General features: G+C 43.1%; 2 long non-coding RNA genes and 1 pseudogene across 2 annotated transcripts; all 3 read left to right on the top strand.

The window, feature by feature from the left end:
- The first annotated feature begins 7,887 nt into the window (after positions 1–7,887).
- Positions 7,888–9,223, top strand: LOC119322444. The gene is made up of 3 exons (XR_005155622.1): positions 7,888–8,030; positions 8,141–8,376; positions 8,930–9,223. It is a non-coding gene; the product is annotated as an uncharacterized LOC119322444 (long non-coding RNA).
- Positions 9,224–9,411: 188 nt separating this feature from the next.
- LOC119320712 lies at positions 9,412–12,056 on the top strand (annotated as a pseudogene).
- Positions 12,057–16,198: 4,142 nt separating this feature from the next.
- Positions 16,199–17,238, top strand: LOC119326806. Its single transcript, XR_005158186.1, has 2 exons — positions 16,199–16,512; positions 16,602–17,238. It is a non-coding gene; the product is annotated as an uncharacterized LOC119326806 (long non-coding RNA).
- The last annotated feature ends 2,027 nt before the right edge of the window (positions 17,239–19,265 follow it).

Raw genomic sequence — 19,265 nt, 5'->3', positions numbered from 1 at the left:
TTGATATGTAGCCAGATGCACAGGAGCTGAGGACTTTGAAGGAGCTGTTGAGGACTTTGGTGGAGCTGTGGCAGTGTGAGGAATTTGTCGTGAGGGCATTGCTGAGGAACTGGGCCATGAGGGCGCTGTTGGTGAAGCACTTGGCTTTTGAGCAGGCTTCTTTGGCATGGATTTCCTCGGTTTGACCGAGGCCTCAGCAGCAGTAGCAGTGGCAGAATCCTCATTGAATTTCTTCACTGCCTCCTTGGCCTGTCTTGCCAATTTAGCTTGGCGCTTAGCCCATTCTTCAGGAAAGTCCTCACCACGTTTCATGCTTGTGGGTTCAGCTACTTGGCCAGGTGCCAATGGAGCTCTTGGGCATGGAGGATTGAGGGCGAATTTCTTCATGTACTTTGGAGTCACATATCTGTATTCCCTCCACTCCCTTGCCCATCTCCGTTCAATCTTCTGAATGCGCACCTTGCGCTGATTTTTGTTTTCTTTGCCAAATTTTGCTTCATCAGGTGTGCAATAGTCAGCATAAATTTCCTCAGGGATTTCAAATGCAGTCATGAGCTCAGGTTTCTTTCCTCCTTTCTGTGGCTTCTTACCGTCTGCCATATTCTTCAGTTGAGGAATTTGAACAATTGAGTTCTCTGAAGAAGTATGCAGTTTTTCTTCGAGGAACGCTGCAAATGAGTTAAGTTGATGAGAACCTAGTGATTCAGCAGCAGACATGAGTACCTGTGAACAGCGTACAGGTGCGAGGAATTTGGAGAGGTCATATGCGTTCTCAGAAGGTTTTTCGAAAAGAACAAGTTTCGAGGAATTTGACCAGATGAGCTTTGAGGAATTTCACTAAGCGTTCTTTGTCTTAGGTTCCAGAGTTGTACAGATTTAAAATCCACACAATTGAGGAATCTTGAATTAAAATGATGCTTAGAAAAACTAATCAAGAGCATATAACGTCTGAGGTGTTCATGTGTGTGAAGATTTGAAGAATAAACACCTTTGAAGATTTTCACGAAAGCTTGAGAATCAAGGCGAGTAATAAAAGTAACTTTTAATCACCCGAAGTGAAGAACACGACGAACTGAGAAGAACAGATGGGAAGTTCGTCAGGTTAGATCTTCCTTGCCCTAACTCGGCGGAGGAAGACAACTACGGCGGCGGCGGAGTGAATATTTCCGCGGTCGGCGCGAGTACGACGGCGATGAGGTCGAGGCAGCGAAGCTCTTCCTCACCGGCGACGATGGAGTAGCGGCGACGCTAGGGTTTGAGGAGCTCGAGCGAGAGAGAGAACGGTCGAGCGGAGTAAATGAAGTGAGGAAGGGGAGAGGGGTATTTATAGACACGGTGAAAAATTGTTCGCCCGAAGATTTAGGACGAACGTGCCCCTGCCCTTTCTCCTTCACGCGACAGGTGTCACCCACGTACTGTGTAGTGTAGATCGTGTAAGATCGTGGGTGAATAGAATAATGCATTGTGGGATGCGGAACAGTTTGTGCGGCAAAACCGAAAATTTGGATAAGATTTGTTTTAAAGTTTCGTTCGCAATTTCTTCAGCTAACAAGGACACAGTGAAGATTTTAAACGAGTTTCAAATAGAACGCACATGAAGAATTTATGAATAGATTGAGTTGAGTATAGCATAAAGGGGGAAGGGTCCGATCACATTCACTTAGCAGAAGAAGCAACTTGAAGAATTAGCTATAAGTGAATGCTGTAGAGGACATAAACTTATATATATATAGCCAATGAAGAAAAACGAAGGAAACAATGAAGATTTTGAAAAGTTGAAGAATTTGAAAAACTGCAGAATTTCAAAACTGAGGAAAAACTCAAATTGAAGATTTTCAACTTTTTGTGGTGGCGTGACCCACCGTATAAGAATGATGATTTCAGACACCGCGTACAATTGTCGTAGGGTTCTGAGAATCAAATTCTTCATTAATTTCTTCACACTTAGAGTGTTATTCTTCATTGATTGAAGAAAAACGTTTCTTCATGTGTTGCACATCTAAGTCATCAATTTTGCATAAGTGTTAGGATGTGTGTCCTTTTCAAAGAACATTCGAAGATTCTAAGATATTTAGCTCACACCGCAACTTGCTAAATCTCTTCTCATCCAAGGGCTTAGTGAAGATATCAGCTAGCTGTTCTTCAGTCTTCACGTGCTCGATGGAGATGTCGCCCTTCAACACATGATCACGAAGAAAATGATGACGAATCTGAATGTGCTTAGTCTTCGAGTGCTGAACTGGGTTGTGAGCAATCTTGATGGCACTCTCATTGTCGCAGAGGAGAGGCACATTCTTCATGTTGATGCCATAGTCCTTGAGTGTTTGCTTCATCCAAAGCACTTGAGCACAGCAAGAGCCAGCAACAATGTATTCAGCTTCCGCAGTGGACAGTGATACGCAGTTCTGTTTCTTCGAGGACCAACAGACCAAAGATCGTCCGAGGAAATGACAAGTGCCAGAAGTTGACTTGCGGTCCACACGATCACCAGCATAGTCAGAGTCAGAATATCGAATAAGATCAAAAATAGAGCCCTTGGGGTACCGTAATCCTAGTGTTGGTGTGTGAGCTAGATATCGAAGAATATGTTTCACAGCCTTATGGTGTGATTCCTTCGGTGCAGCTTGAAATCGGGCACACATGCAAACACTAAGCATTATATCTGGCCTAGATGCACATAAGTACAGTAAAGAACCAATCATGGAGCGGTATACCTTGTGATCAAAGTCAATACCATTTTCATCAGTGCATAGATGTCCATTTGTGGGCATAGGAATTTTGACGCCTTTGCAATCTTGCATGCCGAATTTCCTCAGTACATCTTTGAGGTATTTCTCCTGAGATATGAATATGCCATTGCGCCATTGACGAATTTGAAGACCTAAGAAGAATGTCAACTCTCCCATCATAGACATTTGATATTCTTCACTCATCATATATGCAAATTCATCACTATAACATTTGTTAGTACAGCCAAAGATAATATCATCAACATATATTTGGCACACAAACAGTTCACCATCATAAGATTTAGTAAAGAGAGTAGGGTCAAGTGAAACGGGTGTGAAGCCATTCTTCACGAAGAATTCCTTCAATGTATCATACCACGCCCGACGGGCTTGCTTGAGGCCATAGAGGGCCTTATTAAGTCTGAAGACTTTGTCAGGATTCTTTGGATCTTCAAAACCTGGGGGTTGAGCAACATATACTTCTTCCTCAAACTTACCATTGAGGAATGCACTTTTCACATCCATTTGATATAAGATGATATCATGATGGTTAGCATAAGCAAGTAATATGCGAATAGCCTCAAGTCTAGCAACAGGTGCAAAAGTTTCATCGAAATCAATTCCTTCAACCTGCGTGTAGCCTTGAGCTACCAGTCGTGCCTTATTCCTCACCACAAGGCCATTTTCATCTTGCTTGTTGCGGTAGATCCACTTTGTGCCAATGATATTATGCTTGCAAGGATCTGGACGTTTGACCAGTTCCCAGACATTGTTGAGCTCAAACTGATGTAATTCTTCTTGCGTAGCCTAAATCCACTCCGGCACCAGAAATGCTTCATCTACCTTAGTGGGCTCTGTGATAGAGACAAAAGCATAGTGCCCACAAAAGTTAGATAAATGTGAAGATTTTGAGCGTGTGAGAGGACCTGGCGCTTCAATGTCATCGATGATCTTGTTCACTTGTACTTCTTTTGCAACGCAGGGATGAGCTGGCTGTCGCTGAGGAATTTGATCAGCATTTTCTTCAGCACCATTTTCTTCAGCATTATCTTCAGGTGCATCAGCTCGACGTTCTTCACGTACTGGAACGAATTCTTCAGCAAATTCTTCAGTAGGAATGACATCCTCAGTTGCCTTGAACTTGATAGAATCCTCAGGTGCTGGTTCATCTAACACAGAAGGTAGGTGCTCTCTTTGCGAGCCATTAGTTTCATCGAACCGCACATCTACAGTTTCAACAACCTTGTGAAGAGCATTGTTGAAGACTTTGTAGGTGTGCGAGTCCTTTCCATAACCAAGCATAAAACCTTCAGGTGCTTTCGGTGCAAATTTAGAATTATGGTGAGGATCTCTAATCCAACATTTAGCACCGAAGACTTTGAAATAACTCACATTGGGTTTCTTGTCAGTGAGGAGTTCATAGGCCATCTTCTTGAAGAATTTGTGAAGATATACTCTGTTGATGATGTGGCACGCAGTATCAATTGCATCAACCCAAAAATGATGAGGCGTTTTGTATTCATCAAGCATAGTGCGAGCCATCTCAACAAGAGTTCTGTTCTTGCGCTCCACGACGCCATTCTGCTGAGGAGTATAGGGAGCAGATAACTCATGAGTAATACCAAGTTCATCAAGATAGTCATCAAGACCGGAATTCTTGAACTCAGTTCCACTGTCACTCCTGATGTGCTTGATCTTCACACTAAAGTTGGTTGAAGCCCTCGAGGAAAATCGTTTGAAGACTTCCTGCACTTCATGTTTGTAAGTAACAATGTGTACCCATGTATATCGAGAGTAATCATCAACAATGACAAAACCATATAGAGATGCAGCATTAGTGACTGCTGAGTAATGATTAGGTCCGAAGGGGTCCATGTGAAGCAATTCGAATGGACGAGTAGTGATCATGATAGTCTTCGCTGGATGCTTGGCCTTGGTCATTTTTCCAGCTTCACAGGCTCCGCATAAGTGATCCTTGAGGAATTTGACTTTCTCAATGCCAATGACATGCTTCTTCTTCGCAAGCTTGTGCAAATTCCTCATGCCTGCGTGGCCAAGTCGTCGATGCCATAGCCAGCCTTCTGAAGCTTTTGCAAGTAGACACACAGCTGGTTGTGGTCCTGTAGAGAAATCAACAATATACAAGTCTCCTCTCCTAAAGCCTTCGAAGACTTTGGAATTGTCAGCTTCCATAATCACAACACAGCGATACTTGCCAAAGACAACAACCATATCAAGATCACAAAGCATTGAGACTGACATGAGGTTGTATCCTAAGGACTCAACAAGCATGACTTTGTCAGCAAAGAACAATCTAAATATATAATAAAAAAAGATGTGGTTTACCGGGGCAGACGAAAAAGACAGGGAGGTTGAGGACGTCGGGGATGTGGCGGACATTGGAGTCGGCGGAAGGCGAGGGCAACGGTGGCATCGGGGGCATTCGATGCAGCGGCAGACGGCGATAACGTTCGATGCGGCGGCGGCGGACGGTGAAGGCGATAGGGATGATGAGGACGAGGGGGGCGGCGCCGACCTGCTAGCCGCCGGAGCAAGGGCAAGCGTGACGGTGGCGACATCCAAGGCCGGCACAACGTGGCGACGGGCGAAAGAGATGGTTGTCGATATTCAGAGAAGCTAGAGATGTGAACGGTTTGTGCGCGCGTGGTGCTCAGAAGCCCTAAAACCATATGATCTACGGCCAGTGACGGGCACGCACACTCACCCGCCACAGCTAAGTGTAGATGGCGGGCATAGAAAACAACTCGCCACATCGTGTTAAGAACCCGCCGCTGCTAGTTTTTCTAATGTTTTAATACCTTCAGCACGAGTTGCTGAAAGACATGTGTGGCGGGCAGCATTTCCTGCCCGCCATGCCTATGTGTTGGACCAGTGATGGGCGACAAGCGGTGACCGCCACCAAAGCATCTCAACAAGAGGTGATCTTGAAGACAGTTCACCTGTGGCGGGTACGATCTAGTTCCGGCCACTGCTGTGACAAGAGCAGTTGCGCGTCCATTTTACTACACACCAATGCTACTTCTCCAGCGTAGCAGTGGCAGATGTTATATTGAGCCCGCGACTCGTTTGAGTTCACCTATAGGCCCTTTCCCAATAGTGTAGCTCTCAACCAGATGGGAATTAACTAAGTCTTCTCTATATATCATAAGCATTTACGTTTTGTTTTTTTATTTTCTTCTCTCAATTTTTTTGGCTTTCTCTTTCTTTCTTCTGGACATTTTGTTTTATTTTTTCTATATGTAGATGTAGTTGCGTCCAATCGGGTGGCATGCAAAGGTAGTTGCGTGTGATTGGTGAACATTTTTTTTAGGGAAACAGCAGGACTCTGCTGCGTATTTTAATTAATTTTTTACATATTACAAAGGTTCCAAAGGTAGAAAAAAGCTATACAAAAGAAGGAGAAAAACATAACAAGTCAAAAGAAAAGAATAAACGAACCATACAACAGCAACCACAAGGAAATAAAATACAAGGGTTAGACAATGGCCTGAACCCAGCCCTCCATGTTGTGGTATGGGAAGCATGTACTCCCTCCGTTTTTTTATAGTCCGCGTATTAGCTTTGGTCAAAGGCAAACTTTGTAAACCTTGATCAAGTTTATAAACAAATATATTAACATATAGAATAACAAATCATTACTATTGAATTTATTATTGAATGTACTTTCACGTCTTATACATATGTTATGCTAAATGTTTATATTACCCCCTCCGGTCCTTTTTAGTTCACATATAAAATTTGTCTGAAGTCAAATCTCGTAAACTTTGACCAAGTTTATAGAAAAAAATACCAACATTCAGAATATGAGATCAACAACATTAGATGTGTCATGACTTTAGTTTTCATATTGTATAAGTTTAGCATTATAGATGATAGTATTTTTTTCATATAAATATGGTCAAACTTTACGAAGTTTGACTTAAGACAATTCTTATATGGAGAGTAAAAAGGACCAGAGGGAGTATTTTCTATAAATTTGGTCAAATTTTATGAAGCTTGACTTCAGCCAACTCTATTATGCAGAGTAAATAAAAATGAAGGGAGTAAAAAGATAAAATAGAAAATGTAAATGTAAATTCCGGTGGGTGCGCAAATGTTGTTAGTACATGATTGTAAATTTCGGTGTCAGTACGCGAATGCGCAACTGCGTGCATCTAGGGTTGACGTATAAGTGTAGTTGCACAGAATGTGAATTAGAATATCAGAAATAGCTAGCAAATAACATAAATCAATCAAATGGGGAAAAATGGCATAAATCTCCATGTAAATAAAATGGGGTAGGTGGTACATGAGACATTGTTAATAATTATCATGTGAGAATTAGCAAATCCGTATCATTAATTGGATGGTGGATGAGATCTATCCATGGTGGTCCGCTTCATATTTGGAATGATTGGCCTTTCTGAAGAGCACGCATGCTTGCTAGGTGGCAATTGAGGTGTCCACACAGATGTGGCCGCCAGTGGGTGGCGTGGGCACACAAATCAATGCCATTGGTCCACACTGATATTTGGTGACATGGATTACATAAGCTCAATTAAAAGACATGTAAAAATTGTTTCTACAAAGTCAACTAGGACTAATTCCAAATAAAATGTATAAGTTTTCTTGATTCACATCTATCTATTTTATACTAAATTCACATGAGTGGCACAGAAAAGAAAATCAAAAATGAATAACAAATCAACACAAAAATCGGGAAAATGTGACCTCTAATTTAACAGATTATAAAACTACAACCCAACTGAAAAGGTATTATAAAATCAACAACATTAGTGGATGAAAATAATTTACTAATACAAGAGTTGAAAGAAATTACAAACATAGATATATCCTTTATACTGGATGAGGCGTTTCGGTGCTCGGGCACAGCTGCACCCGAAATCCCCCTCGTCTGTTCTCGTTTTGGGATTCGCAAAATTTGGTCTGACAAGTCTGTGCTGATTCGTGGGAAAATTGATATACTGCGCGTCTACATAGCGAATAGTGCATGTAAGCGCGCCCGAATTGTATGTATGGACGTGTGCCGTCGCGTGGGTCTGGCTAGTCCGTGGACCTGATCGTTTGCTTTTTAGGCTGAGCCGTGGAACAGGTGTTCGTTGTCGACTGCTAGCTTGGACAGTTGGGACCCGCTGAACCCACAAACCTAGGTTGTTCTCCAAACCGGCCTCCGCCGCCGCCGGCAGCAATACTCCACCCCCGACTGCCCTGGCTGCAGCCAATCGACGATGGAAGACGCTGGCCTGAAGTTCTTGGCTTCTTGCTGGATGCGCTTGACAGGTTAGGAAACCCTGCCCTAGTTGGAGATTATCAATTTTTTGGCTGTGCGGGAGACATGGGTCGACGGCTGACCAATTCGAACGCCGCCTCCAAATGGCCATGGCTTGCAGATTTCCGCTCAGGGAAGAGCTCGCCGACAGCTTGGACCACCCAGATCCGGCTCATCTGGCGGTCCTCCTACGGATTGATGGCACGGGCATTGAGTCGCCGGACTCGAACGCTGGGTCCGGGTGCGGGAAACGTGTTGGCGGTGCTAGCCAGGGGCGGTAACTGGGTAACGGGTGACGTCGAGGTCCGCACAGTCGACCAATAGGGTGAATCCGGAGGATCCAGGTTGGATAAAAAGGTGCGCCCTGAAACCATTATGTGTCTTTGTTCTGAATTTTTTTGTTGAGTGAGTGCTGTTGTGTTTGTACTTTTGTCGTACGACATACTTCAGCTGACCGCCATGATCTTTGTCGTGACTTAGAAATATAGTTTTTGCATACTGAATTTAGACGCTGCCAGAAAAATACCTACTGATATTGATGCTTGCTAAGTTGGTATGCTCGTATATTCAGTTAACTGTTCAAATCATCTGCGTGCATAAACGAGGAAGTCAAATATGTCTGTCATAAAGTGTGAATCGGATTTTATACTTTGTTTTGTGGCATGCTATGTATACATAAGTTGTCTTTTTGTGCTGGCCTGGGTTTGCTTTGAGAGTCTTTAAACATCTGATAAAATTGCATGCAAGAGGCTTGTGAGCGGTGGGAGCATCTGCGAAAAATATGTTTCTAGCTAAATTACAAGCATACCACCATGGCAAATGTGATTGCATCTGATAACCACTAGCATTCCTGTTTCTTAATTCTGTTTTGCTGGGAAGTATGCATGAAAAAGTGTCGATGATGATGCAGGATGAGCTTTGCAAGCCAGATAACGAAGTGGATAGGGATTACATCGAGATGATGCACTCTACACTAATGGGTTACAGAATTGACTGGTTGAAGAAGGTAATTGAGCTCCTACGATTTCTTGAAAATAGGAGAAAGCAAAAATTCAGAATGATCTGAATTACAAGGAAAGCTATGCCGAAAACTGAAAACGATGCTTATGGGCAGTTGAGTGCATTTTGTGGAGGTTTACCCAAGTTGGGATTTTTTAGGCGGAATCATGGTTGGGGCAGTTGACAACCATTCATTATATATAGGCACGCAGGCATCTTCAGAAGACTCGCAATTGGCAAGCGCACATATATACATATATATATATATATATATATATATATAGTGAGAGAGAGAGAGAGAGAGAGAGAGAGAGATGGCAAATTGTTTTGGTGACTCGCAATTGGCAAGCGCACATATATACATATATATATATATATATATATATATATACAATGGTGCGGTATGCTGGTGAGAAGAAGAGCCAGAAAGACCGGGCACTACAGGCATCACTTCCTGTTAGCGAGGACAGTAAGGACGACAAGGCTGTCAGGTGAGTTTATACTAGTGGCCGGTCGACACGACATATATATGTTGTATATGCATGGTTAGAACAAGAACTATATATATGTTGTATTTATGTTCAATGCCATGCTTTGCAGATACGTGAGGGATCTCAAAACTTGGTGGGGCAATGGAGTGTCGACCTTGTGCCTGATCTACAACCAAACCGGCGACACCCTGCGGTAGGTAGATGACGCCGACTGGTTCGGCTACATCGGGACGACGCCGTACCCTCCCGAGATCGTCAATGGCCAGTGGGCGTCCTTCCTCCACGTGAAGAAGACGGCCGCGTCATCTGGGTCCATGGCAGGACTGGTCTACCGCGGCAAGGATTGCAATGGCCGCGACCGCGACTTCATGCTTGGCTGGAGCGCCCCCGGGGAGCCTTCTACCGCAACAAGGCCTACTGTGAGGTGGGGAGCGTCGGCTCCTTCCAGTCGCGCTTGAACAATGGCGATCTCTATAGCCGAGTCAGCAACGCGGCTATGAATGGGATGCCAACGACCGCAATGCTCGCTGCTCCGTGCGTGCCACCATTGAACGAGGCACTTCCCCCTTGTTCACCGCATACGTCAAGACCGATTACAGTTAACCGAATCTATCCTGTCTAGAATGTAACCTCTTATATTCATGCGTCCATCTGAATCATGCTTGCTTCCTTGATTAAATAATGAATGAACGAATGAATAAATTCAACATTGTGTACCTATATCTACCCTACATGGTGTACTCCAACGGATATCTAATAAAAGACTCGCAGTATCGTTGCTCTGCTAATAAAACATACCCCCCCTTAAAAACATAAAGTGTTACAAAGAAACAAAAGGAGAATTAAAAGAATATACATTCTCTCGACAAAAGCAATGCCGTAAAAAAACTCCGCTGCACTCAATTTTGAGTTGAACAGCCCCGAGTCGCTATCCTGGGTGACTCGGGTCTACTGCATCTCTTGCTTCCCTGCCTAGGGTTTGTATGTAGTGACGATGCGACGCTCTAGCCGGCTACCCCAGGACATCGCACAATACTGGTGATGCTGAATTGCTGATGCCTAGCTGGCATGCGTTATTGTGCGATGATTCTGCCATCCCTCAACTTCTGTCTATTTTTAATTTATTTGCTTTGGCTTCGGCCACTGTTATACAATCAACCTTTTAGACCATTTTCAGTGAAATTTGCTGCGCGTCCATCATTTCCAATTCTAATAGAAAACTAGATAAAGCATTGGTTTGCCAACTTTGATGGCTCCAACCAAAGATCAACCATTACTATTTCATCACCGAAATCGAGTTTGAGCCAAAACCTTCAAGAAATGCACGAATAATAGATGTTGATGATGTCTGATCTAACAATAGGTCTCATTAACTGGATCCCACTTTTGGGCACGTCTGATGGCTACGAAGAAATATTCCTTCTCCTATGGATCATTCTCAATTAAGGACTGCTCGGAAATTAGATTCTGGGAGGACAAGTGGCTAGGAAATGTCACTCCGAGAACAATAACCGGCTCTATACAACATTGTGCGTCACAAAGGTGATACTATCGCCACGGTAATGGAATCATTTCTGCCAAATGTGACGTTCAGAAGAGATTTAATTGAACCCAGACTTCAATCGTGGTACATCCTGCTCCAGTTGTTGTCCATGGTGCATTAGTCACATGGGTCTGATGTATTTCGATGCAACCTACATGAGAATGGACAATTCTCAGTGGAGTCTATGTATAGAGCGTTAATCCAGTCTGATGTGCCAGTTGATAATAACAAGAAAACATTTGCATGGTATCTTCGTCGCCGAGTCATTCTTACTAAAAATAACCTTATTAAAAGAAATTGGCATGGAAGTCCGCAATGTGTCTTTTGTCACCATGATGAAACAATAAAACATTTATTCTTCCAATGCAAATTGGCTCGTTTTATATTGTCAGTCATCCAGATAGCTTCTGGCTTGTATCCCCCTTGTAGTGTTGCTAATGTATTCGGTAATTGGTTACATGGGATTGATTACAGGTTTAGAACTATTCTTAGGGTGGGAGCGCTTGCGGTTATTTGGTCGCTTTGGCTATGTAGAAATGATAAGGTTTTTAACATTAAAAGTACTTCTCGGATGTTGGTTATCTACAGATGTACCGGGACTCTTCGTTTATGGTCCACTCTACAACGAATGAAGAATAGAGACATGTTTATGGAGGTGTGTACATGATAGGAGGATATGGCGAGGGATACTTTTACCCAACATGTGTGGCAGCATGATCTTAGGATTGGCCCACCTCCGCTTTAGGCGTTATACAGACTCTAAATGTTTCTTTGTATTTCGCCTCCTTAATTTTCGTTTGTGTGAGAGAACTTGTTTGGCTATGTACATAATAGTTATGCAGAGGCCGGATAATGCTTAAACCTTTCAAGTAACAAAACACCCCTTTTCGAAATTAACTGGATCCCAGTGCACAGAGACCAAGCTCCCCACCTCCAGACACTGTTGTGCCTCCTTGGATCATTGTCATCAGTACAAGGTAGAGCGGTTGAAAATGGATCCAACGCTTCATCCACCTTTCCGTGCACCAGAGGTGCAATTCCACTGCTGGGCTGAAAGCTCGACTACCACCATCGTCAACCGCGAACGTGCGTGCCGCACCACTGGCTCCCCCCACGTCACTGGAGAGGAGCAATTTTGTTTAGTATAAAACAGTTAGGAACATACAAATAAAACTATCATTACGTCTAGTTGTAAATATTGTTGCGACCAATAATTTGTTTAGATCACATACTGGATATGTACTTTTCCCCCAAAAAAATTTATTGGATATTTACTAAAAGGCCAAACATGCATCCGAAATTGGAAAATTATAATATGTTTGTGTCACATGTGAGTTTTATTTTCCGGCTCTGCAAGTTATTATAAACCCAGCGGACTGTGCTGGTTACACTAATTTGTCGAGCCTCCTCACGCCCTTAGTGGCTTCTGGTAGACAAAGCAAAGCTAAAAGGGCAGATTAACTTGGGTCTAGGTGCACTCACATTGAAAAGAAATATTTTAAAAGAAAATTTTAACTTGGGTCTTAGCGGATTGCTGTGAAACCCTGGAACAACTCAAATGCATCGATCACATGCTTTAAAATCGTGGAGGACGCCGGTAAGTCACCCAACATGTATGCATCATTGTTTCTCAAATCATCGCCGATCTCCTCCACCACCCAATCAAAGATAATACGTGAAGAAGAAAACAAACACATTGATTCCATGATGTTAAATATCATTATCAGCAGCAGCAGGGACCAATGACATCAATGCACGTGCCCCCACATCTCACCCATCGTCCACATGGGTGTGCATACTCCAATCATGGTGCACACTCATCAGGCCATTTGGCCGATATATGGATTGGAGGACAAGTAGTGACCGATCTCACCAATCACCCAATTAAGGATAGCACGTGAAGTATTAGAAGTTACATTGACCATGTGTGTCCATGGACATGAAAGTCTTCCATAATCCATACATAGTCCGCGGCCGCTCGCACACCCCAATCGTCGCATCGTGCACATGTGTTCTTCAAGGAACTCCTAATGCATTAGACCTTAGACTATATCATATGCAATGATAATGTATTTAGATCCCCTTCAACGCATTATATCTTATTGTTGTATCTTATCTCTCATTTAATATGTTTTGGGCGATAAAATAATATGAGTTGTCTTGGTTTGTGATAAAAACTATATCTGGATTAAGACATTGTAACTCTCTCTTTCCTCATTAAATTTGATGCCATATCAGAAGTTTGTTTGAAGTGGCTTGCCTAAGATATATTACATGATGGATCACTGGGACTTCCCTCACAACCTAACCACAACATATATACACTGGAAGACCAATTGTTGCTAGTTCTCTATGGTCCTTACATAAATGGAAAGGCTAGAGGTTACCCTGCACTGGTAAAGATGAAATGATGCTAAATATAAGTAGGGACCAATGAAATGGACATGTGTAACTAACCCCACCCACAGGCCGGATACGCTCCCACACCCCAATCGTTGTCTCGCAGTTGTTTATGTTCGTGAAAAAGGCCCGTCACATAACTAGGAGAAAAAAGGTTGTTAGATGTCTTCTCAAACATAAATGGAAAGGATGGTTGTTACCCTACAACGGTAAACCCGCAATGATGCTAAGTAGTAGTAGGGACCGATGGCATGGATGTGTGTGGCCACAGCCCGCCACCGGCACCCAACAGTCTAATCTGCGCCCACACATCAATCATCATCTCATGTTCGTGCATGCTTATCGAAAAGGCCATCCCATATGTGAACGACTAAATTTTTTGTTGTTTTTATCCATACATGAATGGAAGACCAAGGGTTACCATTCTCTGCTAAATATGTAATGATGCTAGATAGTAGGTACTGGTGAAATGGAGGTGTGTGTCCACAACCCACCCAGCAATGCTAAAATCGTTTTTAGTTGTTAGTACACACATTATTGGAAAGTCCAGCTATTACTGTATGTTGGTAAACATGCAACAATGCTAAATAGTAGGGACTAATGACATTGACATGTGTGTCCCAATGCTAAATAGTAGGGACTAATGACATTGACATGTGTGCCCAGGGACGGATTCAAGGGCCCTCCATCCTCCCCCCACGATGGCCTTCAGTTAATCACTATTTTTTTATTCGGTGGGTGTACATAACATGCTTTGTCCCCTCCCCCTATCGCTTCAGACTTCGCTATAACGTGAACTATGAGCGTATTAGCCCATTTGTACAGGCCAATCTCTTTGCTAGATGCGCAAAATAAGGTAAAGAAAGATGACAGCCCATCGTGGAGGAGAAGAGAAGCTTTTAGTTGCAGGATTAGCATATCCACCCACGACCTGGAGTTGGTCCATGCAAGCACATATCGCTAGACGCTAACCTCTTCGTTTCCAAGCCGCTTCTGTAATCATAACCGAAGCCTGCAAGTGATGGCTGCTGATCGGAATACTCCATCACACCTCCATCAAGAAGGGTCGAAGGGAAGGGCATGCCGGACTGGCAGGTGTGGATCGATCCATGGAGATAATGCCACCTTGACGGCAGACCAGAGGTAGTGATGAGTTGCAAGCCTAGGGAAGTTTCGGGAGGAGAAAACTAGTACTGAATCGGCAGCGTTGCAACCAAAATTGATCGCCCCCGGCGATGTGACGCTGCGCTCCGCGACGGTGGAATGACACCAGGATATTATGTGGTTAGTCTACTGCACTGATACTCCCTTCATTCGTAAATATAAGTATATTGTTAACATTTATTAGAATACATATTACAAAGTTTCTAGGCTTAGATCGAATTAGCTTACTTGCGTAGATTTGTTTTATCATCACTAGCAAAAGAGCCCGTGCGTTGCAACGGGACAGAAAAAAACACACACCCTTAACCCAATAACCACGACTCGAGACCCTGATAGGTAGACATTCTTTATTTTAAAATGACATCACATTTGTGTTCCTGACGGTGGTCTCAATGCTCACACAACCAAAATGCATTTTAATGTGGTCTGTCCTAAGGCGTCTCTCTCTCTCACAAGCGTGCGCGCTCGCACGCACACAATCGCTCAGAATAAGATGAGAAAAATGTTGTTTTTTAACGCGAGGTTTTTCAGAGTTGTGCATGCATGGTTATCAATATTTTTTTCTCTCAATTTGGTTTTAGTTTAATGTGTGTTTATTTCCAACTTGGATCGCCACCAGTGCGAAAGAAAAATGGACCGTGCACTATAGATTAAGTTTGCATCCAAATTAATAGTTTAAAAGTATTTAACAGCTAAAAATAACAGCATATTTAGATTCTACACATTTTTAAATCAAATTTCATATATAATATGTTAAAATCAGAGTTACGGTTTAAAAGATATGGATAATTTTGTTTTAGATAAACAGCGGATTGATTAACCGAAAGGTCAGCGGGTTTTCTGTTAAAACAAAAAAATGATTCGTATGACTTAAATATGGACGGCGGGTTGATTACCTGAAACGTCAGGGGGTTTTCTGAGAAAATTGAAAAAAACGGTTCGGTATGACTTAAAGATGGACTGCGGGTTGATTTCAATAAACTACAGGGACGTTTTTGCAAAAAAGAATGACGGACGACAGAAACCCTCCGTACTTTATTATTAGGTAGAGATTAGACCTGATGCCCTAATTATATACTTTTATCTAAATGAATTGTAAATTGTGTATATATAGTCATGAATATGAAAATAATTCATCCATTCTAACGGAGAATTGGTTTTACTACGTGAATTTGGCTGTACGATTGAAAGTTTCCATCGCAATGAATGAGAAGCTAGTGAAAAACAACACTGATTTTAGTCCAACAAATGACCACACACTACTAGGGAAAACTTGCCGCCAATGTTCACTTTGGTGCACGAATTTGAAGAATACGCTGATTTGGTGCAAAAACTTGGCTCTTTGGTGCAAATACGGTTCGAAACAGGTTTTCGTACGATCGCGCTGCTGACTAGGATGCCAGCGTGTCTGCGGGGCCCACTGTCAGCGAGTTCCATCGTGCACAGAGGCGTGTGGCCGCGCGGCTGGGTGAAATAATGTGAAAACCCCCTTCCTTTTGTTTATTTTTCGCACATAAGCCCCTGGGCCGCAGCAGCCCTCATCCGGCCCACCAAATCCCTAATTCCCCTTTCGACAGCGGCGGCGCGCAGTGCACAAGTAGGCGGCGGCGAGGGGCTCCTCCGTGGCCATGTTCCCAACGAGGCACACCAGTTGCGCGTTCGGCACGCCCTACGCCCTGCCGCGGAGCTGGAGGCACGCCGAGTTGAAGCCTTCCATGCCTAGCGCCGCCGCATCCGGGAGCATGTCCGCCAGTTTCCACAGCTCGTCCGCCGGCTTGAGCAGCGGCAGCATGTCCTCCAGCTTCCACAACACGCTGCCGGCTTGAGCAGCGGCAGCATGTGCGCCTCCGCCCATGGCTCCAGCTGCTGCAGCACCTCTAGCCTCTCCGACGCAAGGTACCGCCTTCATTCATTCTCATCCTCCCGCCGCCCGACCGTCGGTCCTCCCCTGCTTCTCATTTTGCTCCTACACCTCCTTTCCCAAGGGTGAATTGTGTGGGGGCACAGAGATGCGCCTGGTCGGTGTGTATGCAGTGAAGATGTTGACATAGGGCCTTGATTTTTGGTGTGACAGTACGAGGTAACAGTGAGTGTTAATTTTGGAGGTCTTCTTAATTCTGTGATTTATGATAATGTGAGTAGATCACATCAGTTATTATTGGAGCCTCTTATTATTGTGTGAATTGTTGATTAACAAGGTGAGAGGACTTGTGGTTATGTCAAATGGATCGACAAACCATGGCAGGGAAGAGAGAGAAGTGTGATTGTTGATCTTGCTGGGAAGAAAGACGTTCTGGACAAGAAGCTGAAGGAGAAAGATGGTGACATAGAAGCTGCGAAGTAGAAGTAGAGAATGGAGAAGAGATTGACTGCAAGAATGATAGAGATCGGTTGCTATCCAGAGATAGGATGATAATGTGTGCTATATTTGTGTATTTAAGTTTAGTCACAATGCAATGCAATGGCAGGTCCTGATGCATTTTGTGTTAAGGTATTTTGGTTTAGTCGAGAGAAAACTGGTACGTCGATGAACTCAATGAGATGTACTACTGAAATGTTGGTCTGGTTAGTGAATGAAAATGACAATTCGAGAAGTTCTCTTTCCTGTACCAATTTTTGACAGCAATTGTGTGAACATCACAGCTAAATTTTGGCAGCAAAACAGGATATTCAATACCAATTTTTTGACAGCAACACTGTGATATTCAGTGCCAAATTTTGATAACTATTGTGTGAACATCACAGCTAAAATTTGACATCAGGAGAGTGATTTTCAGTCCCAAAATTTGACAGCATTTGTGTGAACATCATAGCTAAATTTTGATAGCAAAACAATGATATTCAGTACCAATTTTTTGACAGCAATACTGATATTCGGTGCCAAATTTTGATAACAATTGTGTGAACATCACATCTAAAATTTGACAGCAACAGAGTGATTTTCAGTGCCAAAATTTGACAGCAAGACAGTGATATTCAGTACCAATTTTTTGACAGCAACACTATAAAAAGGTCTGGTACATAATATGCCAACCAAATACTTAGGTTCAAGGTACATAATATCGCATCCAAATGTTCATTGCATTAATAAGAACAAGTCTGGTAATCAAAATAGGCCTGTAAGCAAAATGTAAGTTCATTGGGTGCATTTTCATCTAGTTCAGACATGAACTTTGTGTATATCTTTTCTCATCTACATGGAGAGGAAGTCATCAGTCCACTGATCCCCCTGTGGTGCATTTTGTGTGATTGGCTCCTCCTCTGCTCCCACATGTGAGTTATCTTCGTCTGCTCCAACCATCAAGTTCCATAGTCCAGCCCCTGGTCCTGTTGTTCCTCCATTGGCACCTACTCTTCCAGCACCTGCTCTTGCACCTCCTGTAGCATTTCCTCTCTGAGCTCCTCTTCCACCTCTTGTAGCATTGCCTCTCTCATTTCCTCTTCCACCTCTTCGTGTAACTTGCCTCTTCCTGCCTCTTGCATTTGGATTTACTTGGTGGCTTGATTGAGGAACATCTTCCGGAATATCTTCAGTAACCCCCCCTCCTTCTGACCCTACCACTTGACATAGCTGTTGTCACTCTAGGTGGAGGTATGGTAGCTCTGGCTTGGGCAACAAACGTAGATTCAGGAAGAGGGCCATGATCCATGACTGGCTGATATGACATCCTCTCCTAATTAAGCAAAGGAAAATGCAGACATTTAGTTCAAGTGATAATGAGAAAGATTCAAACAAAGAAACATAGCAGATTAAGAACATTACCATTTGTTGCAAGAGATAAACCATTGATCATGGGGTCTGAGTTGGATCCATGGTTGGATGTACTATGTGTGCCATTATGTTCTGCATTTACAACAATTTAGTTGCACGTATGACTGAAAGTAATAACAGGAATTAGAAACTTGGTGCACACTGCAACTTATAGAAATTATGGATGGATCATCAAACTCTTCTTCGGAATCATCTTCTGTAGCTTGAGGTGCCTCTTTGTTAGTTTCTTGCCATTTATTGTGGCCTTTCTTATTGTGATTTGCACCTCCACACAGAGAATAGTGCATTGTTACACAATGTTTAGTAAGTGTCTTCCCTCCTTCTTTTTCTTGCTTCTCTTCTGGATCTTTCTTTCTATTTCTCCTTGGTCTGCCCATGACCTTTGTGTACACAGGTGGGTACATCTCTACTCCATCCATCTTTGTCCAATGCTCCTGGTCTCTCATTGGCTTGATGTTGAAACCATAAGCTCTTTTGTATGTTTGTACTGAATAGCATTCATGCACCAGGCTTTCAGGATTTATCCTCTCCTCTCTAATGCAAGCTATAGCATGATGACAAGGAATTCCTGACAGCTCCCATCTTTTGCAGTCACAACTCTCATTGTTCAAATCCACTATATAAGAATGGTTCATTGAGAGCACCTTGAAAACCTTTTGACCTGCCCCTTGAACCATGCAGTGAGCAGCCCATTCAGTAAACTTGTCAAGTTTCTTCCGAATTTTTTGGCACAATCTACTAGTCCATTTCCTATCAGTGGCCACCTCCTTTTGCTTGTTGTACATCCTGGTTGTGATCTTGTCATTCATGCGATTCAACATTGATTTAATGGGTAGTTCTCTTGAGTCTAAGATCCAGCTGTCAATTGATTGAAAAC

The sequence above is a fragment of the Triticum dicoccoides genome, chromosome 6B (assembly GCF_002162155.2).
Source record: "Triticum dicoccoides isolate Atlit2015 ecotype Zavitan chromosome 6B, WEW_v2.0, whole genome shotgun sequence".
NCBI lineage: Eukaryota > Viridiplantae > Streptophyta > Magnoliopsida > Poales > Poaceae > Triticum > Triticum dicoccoides.
Note: the sequence above shows the minus strand (reverse complement) of the source record. Positions and strands in the feature narration are given on the sequence as shown.